Genomic DNA, 13019 nt, shown 5'->3' with positions numbered 1-13019 from the left:
CAGAAGAGGAACAGAAAAAGAAAGGGACTGAGAAAATATTTGAAGAGATTATAGTTTGAAAACTTCCCTAATATGGGAAAGGACATAGTCAAGTCCAGGAAGTGCAGAGAGTCCCATACAGGATAAATCCAGGGAAAAACATGCCAAGAAACATACTTATCAAATTATCAAAAATAAGTACAAAGAAAAAATATTAAGAGCAGCAAGGGAAAAATAACATACAAGGGAATCACATAAGGTAAACATCTGATCTTTCAGCGGAAACTCTGCAAGCCAGAAGGGAGTGGCAGGACATATTTAAATTGATGAAAGGGAAAAACCTACAACAAAAATAACTCTACCCAGCAAGGATCCCACTCAGATTGGACATTGAAATTAAAACCTTTACAAACAAGCAAAAGCTAAAAGAATTCAGCACCACCAAACCAGCTTTACAACAAATGCTAAAGGAACTTCTCTAAGTGGGAAACACAAGGGAAGGGAAAGACCTACAATAAGAAACGCAAACAATTAAGAAAATGGTAATAGGAGCATACATATTGATAACTACCTTAGATGTAAATGGATTAAATGCTCCAACCAAAAGACATAGACTGGCTGAATAGATACAAAAACAAGACCCGTACATATGCTGTCTACAAGAGACCCACTTCATACCTAGGGACACATAACCACTAAAAGTGAGGGGATGGAAAAAGATATTCCATGCAAATGGAAATCAAAAGAAAGCTGGAGTAGCAATACGCATATCAGATAAAATAGACTTTAAAATAAAGACTCTTACAAGAGACAAACAAGGACAGTAAATAATGATGAAGGAATCAATCCAAGAAGAAGATATAACAATTGTAAATATTTATGCAGTCAACATAGGAGCACCTCAACACATAAGGCAAATGCTAACAGCCATGAAAGGGAAAATTGACAGTAACACAATCATAGTAGGGGATTTTAACACCCCACTTTCACCAATGGACAGATCATCCAATATGAAAGTAAATAAGGAAACACAAGTCTTAAATCATACATTAAAAAAGATGGACTTAATTGATATTTATAGGACATTCCATCCAAAAACAACAGTATACACTTTCTTCTCAAGTGCCCATGGAACATTCTCCAGGATAGATCATATCTTGGGGAAAAAATTAAGCCTTGGTAAATTTAAGAATATTGAAATGGTATCAAGTATCTTTTCCAACCACAAGGCTATGAGACTAGATATCAATTACAGGAAAAATATCTGTAAATAATAAAAACACATGGAAGCTAAACAATACACTACTAAATAACCAAGAGATCACTGCAGAAATCAAAGAGGAAAGCAAAAAATACCTAGAAACAAATGACAATGTATAGTAGGGGATTTTAACACCCCACTTTCACCAATGGACAGATCATCCAATATGAAAGTAAATAAGGAAACACAAGTCTTAAATCATACATTAAAAAAGATGGACTTAATTGATATTTATAGGACATTCCATCCAAAAACAACAGTATACACTTTCTTCTCAAGTGCCCATGGAACATTCTCCAGGATAGATCATATCTTGGGGAAAAAATTAAGCCTTGGTAAATTTAAGAATATTGAAATGGTATCAAGTATCTTTTCCAACCACAAGGCTATGAGACTAGATATCAATTACAGGAAAAATATCTGTAAATAATAAAAACACATGGAAGCTAAACAATACACTACTAAATAACCAAGAGATCACTGCAGAAATCAAAGAGGAAAGCAAAAAATACCTAGAAACAAATGACAATGAAAACACGACGACCCAAAACTTATGGGATGCAGCAAAAGCATCTCTAGCAGGGAAGTTTACAGCAATACAATCCTACCTGAAGAAACAAGAAAATTCTCAAATAAACATCCTAACCTTACACCTAAAGCAATTAGAGAAAGAAGAACAAAAAAACCTGAAAGTTAACAGAAGGAAAGAAATCATAATGACCAGGTCACAAATAAATGAAAAAGAAGTGAAGGAAACGATTGCAAAGATAAATAAGACTAAAAGCAGGTTCTTTGAGAAGGTAAACAAAATTGATAAACCATTAGCCAGACTCATCAAGGAAAAAAGGGAGAAGACTCAAATCGGTTGAATTACAGATGAAAAAGGAGAAGTAACAACTGACACTGCAGAAATACAAAGGATCATGAGAGATTACTACAAGCAACTATATGCCAATAAAAGGGACAACCTGGAAGAATGAAAAATTCTTAGAAAAGCACAACCTTCTGTGACTGAACCAGGAAGAAATAGAAAATATAAACAGGTGAATAACAAGCACTGAAATTGAGACTGTGATTAAAAATCTTCCAATGAGCTAAAGCACAGGACCAGATGGCTTCACAGGTGAATTCTATCAAACGTTTAGAGAAGAGCTAACACCTATCCTTCTCAAACTCTTCCAAAATATTGCAGAGGGAGGCACACTCCCAAAATCATTCTATGAGGTCACCATCACCCTGATACCAAAACCAGACAAAGATGTCACAAAGAAAGAAAACCACAGGCCAATATCACTGATGAACATAGATGCAAAAATCGTCAACAAAATACTAGCAAACAGAATCCAATAGCACATTAAAAGGATCATACACCATGATCACGTGGGGTTTATCCCAGGAATGCAAGGATTCTTCAATATATGCAAATCAAACAATGTGATAAAACACATGAAAAAATTGGAGAAAAACCATATGATCATTTCAATATATGCAGAAAAAGTTTTTGACAAAATTCAACACCCATTTATGATAAAAACTCTGCAGAAAGTAGGCATAGAGGGAACTTAACTCAACAAAATAAAGGCCATATATGACAAACCCAGAGCCAACATCATTCTCAATGGTGAAAAACTGAAACCATTTCCTCTAAGATCAGGAACAAGACACGGTTGTACACTCTCACCACTCTTATTCAACATAGTTTTGGAAGTTTTAGCCATAGAAATCAGAGAAGAAAAAGAAATAAAAGGAATCCAAATTGGAAAAGAAGAAGTAAAGCTGTCACTGTTTGCAGATGACATGATACTATACATAGAGAATCCTAAAGATGTTACCAGAAAACTACTAGAGCTAATCAATGAATTTGGTAAAGTAGCAGGATAAAAAATTAATGCACAGAAATCACTTGCATTCCTATACACTAATGATGAAAAATCTGTAAGAGAAATTAAGGAAACACTCTCATTTACCACTGCAACAAAAAGGATTAAATACCTAGGAATAAACCTACCTAGGGAGACAAAAGACCTGTATGCAGAAAACTATAAGACACTGATGAAAGAAATGGAAGTTGATACAAACAGATATACCATGTTCTTGGAATGGAAGAATCAACATTGTGAAAATGACCATACTACCCAAAGCAGTCTACAGATTCACTGCAATGCCTATCAAACTACAATGGCATTTTTCAGAGACCAGAACAAAAAATTTCACAATTGTATGGAAACACAAAAGACCGCGAATACCCAAAACAATCTTGAGAAACAAAATCTGATCTTGAGGAATCAGGTACCTGACTTCTGACTATACTACACAGCTACAGTAATGAAGACAGTATTGTAAAGGCACAAAAACACAAAAATAGATCAATGGAACAGGATAGAAAGCCCAGAGATAAACCCACACACATATAGTCACCTTATCTTTAATAAAGAAGGCAAGAATATACAATGGAGGAAAGACAGCCTCTTCAATAAGTGGTGCTGGGAAAACTGGACAGCTACATGCAAAAGAATGAAATTAGAACACTCCCTAACACCATACACAAAAATAAACTCAAAATGGATTAAAGACCTAAATGTAAGGCCAGACACTATAAAACTCTTAGAGGAAAAGATAGGCAGAACACTCTATGACATAAATCAAAGCAGGATTCTTTTTGACCCACCTCCTAGAGAAATGGAAATAAAAGCAAAAATAAACAAATGGGACCTAATGAAACTTCAAAGCTTTTGCACAGCAAAGGAAACCATAAACAAGATGAAAAGACAACCCTCAGAATGGGAGAAAATATTTGCAAATGAAGCAACTGACAAAGGATCAATCTACAAAATTTACAAGCAGCTCATGCAGCTCAATATCAAAAAACGAACAACCCATTCCAAAAATGGGCAGAAGAGCTAAATAGACATTTCTCCCAAGAAGATATACAGATTGCCAACAAACACATGAAAGGATGCTCAACATCACTAATCATTAGAGAAATGCAAATCAAAACTACAATGAGGTATCACTTCACACTGGTCAGAATGGCCATCATCAAAAAATATACAAACAATAAATGCTGGAGAGGGTGTGGAGAAGAGGGAACCCTCTTGCACTGTTGTTGGGAATGTAAGTTGATACAGCCACTATGGAGAACAGTATGGAGATTCCTTGAAAAGCTAAAAATAGAACTACCATATAACCCAGAAATCCCACTACTGGGCATATACCCTGAGAAAACCATAATTCAAAAAGAGTCCTGTACCACAATATTCATTGCAGATCTATTTACAATAGCCAGGACATGGAAGCAACCTAAGTGCCTGTCAACAGATGAATGGATAAAGAAGATGTGGCACATATATAGAATGGAATATTATTCAGCCATAAAAAGATGAAACTGAGTTATTTGTAGTGAGGTAGATGGATCTAGAGTCTGTCATACAGAGTGAAGTATGTCAGAAAGAGAAAAACAAATACTGTACACTAACACATATATATGGAATCTAAAAAAATATATATAAAAGTTTCTGAAGAACCTCATGGCAGGACAGGTATAAAGACACGAACATAGAGAATATACTTTAGGACACAGGGAGGGAGAAGTGTAAGCTGGGACGAAGTGAGAGAGTGGCATGGACATATATACAATGCCAAATGTAAAATAGATAGCTAGTGGGAAACAGCCACATAGCACAGGGAGATCAGCTCTGTGCTTTGTGACCACCTAGAGGGGTGGGATAGGGAAGGTGGGAGGGAGACGCAAGAGGGAGGGGATATGGGGATATATGTATACGTATAGCTGATTACTTTGTTATAAAGCAGAAACAACACACCACTGTAAAGCAATTATGCTCCCGTAAAGATGTTAAAAAAAAAAAGTAAGCTGGACAAAGAGGGTAATATGATTAGCAGAACTGGGTTAAACCAGAGTTTCTTGCTGGGGAAACTGGTAGTACTTGAAGCTGGAAAATTCTTTGTTATGCAGGACAATTCTGTACGTTCCAGGACATGTAGCATCTACAACCCAAAGGGACTGAATGTCAACATTATCTCTTAGCCCTTTTGACACTCTAAAACATGCTCAAATGTTTCTAAATGGCCCTTAGAGGTATGGTACTTCCATTAGCTGGAGTTGGACACATTCCACCCTGAACAAGACTGGAATTCTCTTGCAAATTCAGATATGATGAATGGATACTTGGTAGGCAATCATAATGCCTACAATGAATTCTAAGTTCCCTTTTAGTTCTAATGTCTACAGTTCTATGAAGATACATTAGTCTTAGACAACGTATTTGAGTATAAAAAAATATTTTGCTATTCCAACAGTGCATTCTCACAACTAAATAGTTCTATAACATTTTTCAATATAAGCAGAGATATTTATTTCTTTTCATTTCAGCACAACATTGTTACACTAACCTAGTGATGTCAATTATAACATTTTCAGTTATTTTGCATTTTTTTTGGGAAATCCATGTTTCAATTCATATTGGAGAAAAGGAGAGAAATCAAAAGGTCCAAGCAGAAACAACAAGAGCCAATGGTTATACCAACAATGGTCTTAAGTCCATGTTTCAGGAGAAAGGTGAGATTGGAAGAATATGAACTCCTGAACTTATTCTGAGTACTGAAATGTTTGCTAGTTCCTTTCCACTGATAGTTCTAAGTAAGGTATCTATATTGCATTAAGTGTAATGAAATTAAAATGTTCTTATTTCACATAGTTCTAGTGTAGACTCTGGACACATAACAGAGGTCCTGTCTTGTTCACATTTTACTGCCAAGCATAGAATGTAGCAAATAATGCTCATTAAAAGTTTATTGAACAAATGAGTTTCTATCTTTGAATTGTACACCTAAGAAACTTGCAGCAATGGAAAAAATATACAATAAAACCCTTTTCTATGTCTTCACAAAATCTTTTGTATCATAATTTTGTGTACTTAAAATTATAAATGTACTCAAACACTAAGCAAATAAGAATAAAATTTCCTTGCTTCTTACCTAAAAGCAATGGTCTCTGAAGCCCTTGGGTTCTGTAGAGGTTCCTCTAGTTTAGGGGTGGGCCTGTTGGAGGATGAACAGAACAAAGATAAATAGGTAGAGCTTGACCTTTTACACCTGCTTTAACTATGCGTTCTATTTTTATATATTTTATTTATTTGTATTCTAGGCAATTCTAGGTAAAATTTTAGCATAAATTCAACTACTAAGAATAGTTTCAGAACACTGGTCTACAAAACGGACAGGTGTTACATCATTGTTGCTTCATTCCCAGGTATGGAAAATATCTTCAAATTCTGCTCAACTAAGTTCACTTTCCAAAAAGGTTAATCATTGTTCAAGGCAAGTTACCTTGATGATACCCATCAAAAAAGTAGGGACTGGAATTTTTTCTTCATTTGTGTCAGTAGCACTGCCCCTTAAAGACAGAAATGGAAATTTCCCTTGAAGTGAAGATTATTTCGTTCAATGTTCATATTAAAACTGTGCAAGGTGCTGGGGAAAGGAATTAATAGGACATGACCTTTTTGCTCAAGGAATTTAGTAGATAGCACATAATAGATATGTAAATATGTCTCTTCTTTTCTTAGAGAACCAGTTCATCCCACAACCCTCATAAGAATAGCCCAACATAACGCAGACTTCATCCTTTCGGCCATAGTAATTAGACCAAAAGCAGACAACTTATACACATTCAGCCAATTACATTCTCTCTACCTGAAATTTGAAATTAGGGCAGTCATTCTGAGTCAGTGATCTAAGAAGAAGAGATGGGGAAGTGTGCAGCAAAAAAGGGTCCATGCTGGCCACATATGGACTGAAATTATGAAGGAGCAGAGGCTGAGGGGCTTACAAAGATAACCAGTTTGCATAATTAAATGAAAGAAATGTGTGAAGAAAGAAACAAGGAGAAAAGAATAAATGTCCCCAAAGACAGAGAGAAGAAACTATCTTTCCAGTCCACATGAAGCCCAATGATATTGCTGACAAATGAATTCTGTGCTATTTCCCAGGATCTTTATAATGCACCCCCTTTTGATGTAGTTAGTTTGAGTGGGTGTGGCTTCCTCTTTCTTCAGCTAAATGCTTCCTACTAGAAGTAGGAGACTGGCAAGCAAACTGTATACACAACACTCTGTAAACCCCACAAATGTTATTATCATTATCTATGCTACACTGACTTTTGAATTTCCTCTTTATCTTTCATTCTTTATCTTATTCTTGGCATCCTTTGCTTCCTATACCTCTCTCCCTCATTTTACTAATATTCCGCTTTATTTCCTTCCTTAGTTTTTCAATTTTACTCCCCAATTCTGAAGAGTGCCTAAGCATTATTACAGTGCTTACAGGCAATTCAAAGACATCATGTCACGTCAACCTTTCCAACATAATCCCAATTGTATTGCCAGTAAGAAACAAAATAAAAGTTGTATTAGCTTTTGGGTCATAGATTCTGAATACTAGACTTAGAGAATTTCTTGCTAGTGAAATAAGAAATAAAACACGAACAATTCATATTCTAAACAATATTTAAGAAAATATTTTTGGAGCTTATAGATAAAATGTGTTTTAAGAAAGACTCAGGGCTCTGTAATTTACTTCTTCTAAGTAAAAACATTTGAAAGTTTGACATGAATTAAGAAAATGAAATGCAATGAGCTCTCCATGTCATAAAACAGCAGGTTTTCATACATTCAAGCTGCTTGGGCTTTGGCATTCTAAATGGACCCAAATTAGGCAATAATGATCAAGGCTAAGAAAATCCTGGTGAAATTACCAGATGTGAAGACCTGATGGTCAAGGGCATGTTGGACAATCATTGTCTATTGGGTTTTAATCCCCAAGAAATATCATTTACTGAGGCTTCTACTTTGATCACAGACTTAAAGGGAAGCAGAAGCATTGATTTTCATTTATTCTTTTACTGGTTTATACTTATATCTACATGTTGAATTTCACAAAATGCAGGAATTCACCTAAGTCTCTACAAACAGGACACCCAATATCAGTTACTCTATCATCAGATTGAATTAAGAAACAAAATGGAGCAGAGTATGAAAAATATTTAAAGCTATAACAGGGCTTCCCTGGTGGCGCAGTGGTTGAGAGTCCGCCTGCTGATGCAGGGGACACGGGTTTGTGCCCCGGTCCAGGAAGATCCCACATGCCGCGGAGCGGCTAGGCCCGTGAGCCATGGCCGCTGAGCCTGCACGTCCGGAGCCTGTGCTCCGCAGCGGGAGAGGCCACAGCAGTGAGAGGCCCGCGTACCGCCAAAAAAAAAAAAAAAAAAAAAAAAAAAAGCTATAATAATATTTACAGCATTTTACATAACATTTTACATATAGTATATACATTACCCTCATAAAAACATATGAGATAAAAATAGTCAAGTTTATTTTGGTGCCTTATGTGTCAGGAGCACTCAGAGTTGTATTTCATTTAATCCTAAAAACATTATTGAGGTGTATATCATTATCTTTATTTTAGTGATGTAAAGTTTGAGATGGGGATAGGTTTAGTAACTTGTCTTTAAAGACTCCCAAACTTTCTCTGTTCATGGTATGCTTAGTGTCTCAGTAATTATTCCATGGTGCCGGAGGCTAAAAGACAAAGTCAACAGACAAAATCCAGGATGGCAACATTAGGAGCTCTCAGACCCCGTCTCCAATGAGACAATCATAACTGGTAAAAGTTACAGAAAAAATGACCGCTTGAAGTTTATGAAAATTGTCCTAAGGGTGTACAGAAAAAAAGGAAATATTTGTTCAAGAAAATCTACTAAATCTCAGTACAAACAGGAAGAGTCTGTCGCTTGAGCCACAACCTGCTTCCTCCCTTTGCTCTCCAGCTTAATGTGATTCAAACTACACTCCAAGTGGATGGGGTCAAGAATGCAAGGCTCCCTCTCTCTCCAACTCTCAGACACAGACTGTGATATCTCTACAGGAGAGCCTCGCCACAAGCATTTCTCATCATCTTCAGGCTCTGTGTTGCAGAGACTAAATTCCAGGCAAGTGTGACTGAGAAGGCAGGGATTCACCTTCTCCAACCAGTCCCACTCACAACACAAAGCTTTTATGACAAGCATGACAGGTGAAGAATATTGGAACTCAACATGCATTGATCCAGCTTATTTGTAGGGTAAAATTCCATGATAGCAAAAACAGGGCGAGAAGATCAAAGGCTACTGTCCTACACAGCATTCTGCTTTTACATCAGGGATGATACTGCAAGAGGAGCAGGCCATATTACCTGTTCCCAGTTCTTGAGTCATTATTCAGAGATTGTGCCTAGGGAAAGAGCAGATTATAAGATCAGAGATATCTGAAGCTCTCCCAAGGGAACTAACTGTATTTTGAACATAGTGTGGGGAAGTTCAAGCCTAAGATTACTCTAAAAAGCAATGGATATTTAGTGGCAAGGAAGTGAGAAAAGTCTGGGAGCTTCAAGAAAGCAATAAACTAAACCATAAGCCAACTAGTTTATTAGAGAGAACCAGGGAAAATGACAGTTAACAAGAGCCTTATCAATATTAGAACCACAGAGACTGGCCTCAAAAACTGTGCTTGCAATTACTGGAGCCTAACAGCTGGTTGTGGTACGAACAGAGGCACACAGATTAACAGAGAGATTGGTGAAAAAGGAAGTCAAAGATAGCCCTGCTAAAACCGCGGTCATCCTAGGGAAATCACACCAGATGGCAACCTGAATCCACAGAAACAAATAATAAGAACAAGATATGTTAAATAAGAAGGTTAATATAACAAACATTATAAATAAATACTTGCTCTCCTTTCTTCTTCCTGCTTTTGTAAAAGCCACCAAATTATATAAAGTAATAATTATAACAATACATTGTTGGATTTGTAAAATACATAGATGTAATATACATACATAAAAATAATAGCATAAAACGCAAGAGAGGAAATACAGCTATAAAGGAGTAAGTGTCCTATATCTCACAGAATTAAGCATAAATCTGAAGTAGATTATAATAAATTGAGATAAATATGGTTAAATTCTAGAGAAACCACTAAGAAAATAACTCAAAAAATATAATAAAAAACTCATTCAAGGAATTAAAATGTTACATCAGAAATTATTTGCTTAATGCAAAAATATGAAGTAAGGGAGGAACAGAGGAATAAAAAACCCATGAGAGTTATATAAAATCAAAAGTAAAGGGCAGATATAGATCCAACTATATAAAAAACTATATAAAAAACATTAAATGTGAATGGATTTGAAACTGAAATCAAAAGACAGAGATTGTCATACTGGATAAAACAAGATCCAACTATATGCTGTCTACAAAAGCCATTTATATTTAAAAATACAAATTATTTGAGAATAAAAGGATGGAAATTATGTATGTATCATGCAAACAACAACCATAAGAAAGCTGGAGTGGCTATAGTAATATTAGGCAGCATAGATTTTAAAACAAAAAAAAATGTTACTAGAGATAAAGAAGGACATTTTATTTTAATAAAAGGGTCAAACTATCAAGAAAATACAATATAAAAAGTATATATGTACCTTAAAACAGAGTCCCCCAAAATACAAAGTAAAATCTGACAGGATAAAGGAAGAAATAGACAATAAGACTTGGAGACTTCACATTCTATAATGCACAGAACAACCAGCAGGAGTTCAATAAAGAAATAGTAGACTGAATGACAAACTAGACCTAATACATCTATAGGATAATTCACCAAACAACAGCAGAACACACATTCTTCTTAAGAATATTTTCTAGAATTGACCATATACTAGAGCATTAAACAAGCCTCAATAAATTTAAATGATTAAAACCATACAAAGTATGTTCTCCAGCTACAATGGAATGAAACTAGAAATCAGTAACAGAAAAAAATTCAGAAAATTCACAAATGTGTGGAAATTGAACAATACCCTCCTAACTAAACAATGGTTTAAAGATGAAATCACAAGAAAAATAGAAAATAGCTTGAGATAAATGAAAATTTAAATGAAGATGTAATATATCAAAACTTATGGGATGCTGCTAATGCAGTGCTTAAGTAGAAATTTATAACCTTAAACACCTATATTGGCAAAGATTACAAATAAATAACCTAAACTTCCACTCCAAGAACTTAGAAAAAGAAGCACAAACTAAATATACCTGATTGCTACTTGTGTGTCTTCTCTGGAGAAATGTCTATTCAAGTATTTTGCTCAATTTTAGTCAGGTTTTAGAGCTGTTGCTATTGAGTTGAAGGAGTTCCTTATATATTTTGGATATTAACCCCTAATTAGATATATAGTTTGCAAATTTTTTCTCCCATTCTAGAGGTTGCCTTTTCACTGTTAATTATATTCTTTGCTATGCAGAAGTTTTTTAGTTTGACATAGTCCCACTTTTCTGTTTTTCCTTCTTTGTCTGTGCTTTTGACATCATATTCAAGAAGTCATTACCAAGACCATTTTCATGAAGCATTTCCCCTATGTTTTCCTCAAAGAGTTTTATATGTCCATGTCTTACAGTTAAGTATTTAATCCATTTGGGGTTGATTTTTGTGTATGGTGTAAAGTAAGGATCCGAATTCATTCTTTTGCATGTGTATATTCAGTGTTCCCCAACACCATTTGTTGAAGAGACTCTCCTTTCCCCATTGTTTATTCTTGGCACCATTGTTGAAGATCAGTTGACCATATAATTCAGGAGTTTATTTAGAGGCTTTCTATTCTGTCACATTGGTGTATGTGTCTGTCTTTATGTCAGACATAAAGACTGTCTTTTATGCCTAGCTGTTTTAGTTACTGTAGCTTTGTAATATATTTTGAAGTCAGGAAGCGTGATGCCTCCACTTCGTTCTTTCTCAAGATCGGTCTGGCTATTTGAGGTCCTTTGTGGTTTCATATATATTTTAGGATTGCTTTTCTATTTCTGTCTTAAAACATGCCACTGGGATTTTGATAGGAATTGCATTGATTGCTCAATATCACTAATCATCAGGGAAATGCAAATCAAAACCACAATGAGATATCATCTCACACCTTAGGATAGCTATTACTAAAAAACAATAATAAATAACAAGTGTTGGTGAAGATGTGAAGAAAACAAAAGCCTTGTATACTCTTGATGGGAATGTAGAACGATGAAGCCATTATGGAAAACAATATGAAGCCTCCTCAAAAAATTAAAAACAGAAATGCCATGTGATTCAGCAATCCCACTTTAGGATATTTATCCAAAAGAATTGAAATTAATATCTCAAAGAGCTATTTTCATTCCCATGTGAATTGCAGCATTATTCACGATAGCCAAGATAATGAAAAACAACTAAATGTCCATCAGTGAAGGAATGGACAAAGAAAAGGTGTATATACACACAATGGAATATTATTCAGCCTTAAGAAAAGCTGGAAATCATGCTATATGCAACAATATAGATGAACCTTGAAGCCATTATGCCAAGTGAAATAAGCCAGTCACTGAAGGAAACATATTGCATGATTCCACTTACATGAGGTATATAAAAAAGTCAAACACATAGAAGCAAAGTGTAGAATTGTGGTTTCCAGGGACTGGGGTAAGGAGGAAATGGTAAGCTGTTATTCAATAGGTATAAAGTTTCAGTTATACAAGATTATTAAGTTCTGGATATCTACAACATACCATTGGGCCTGTAGTTAACAATACTGTCTTGTACCATCAAAAATATCTTAAGAGAGTAGATCTCATGTTAAGTGTTCTTACCACAACAAAAAATATACATAAGAAGTAATAAATGAGTTCAAAAATGAAGCATATAAGATC

Source organism: Neophocaena asiaeorientalis, unplaced genomic scaffold, assembly GCF_003031525.2.
Source record: "Neophocaena asiaeorientalis asiaeorientalis breed wild unplaced genomic scaffold, Neophocaena_asiaeorientalis_V1.1 scaffold188, whole genome shotgun sequence".
NCBI lineage: Eukaryota > Metazoa > Chordata > Mammalia > Artiodactyla > Phocoenidae > Neophocaena > Neophocaena asiaeorientalis.
Note: the sequence above shows the minus strand (reverse complement) of the source record.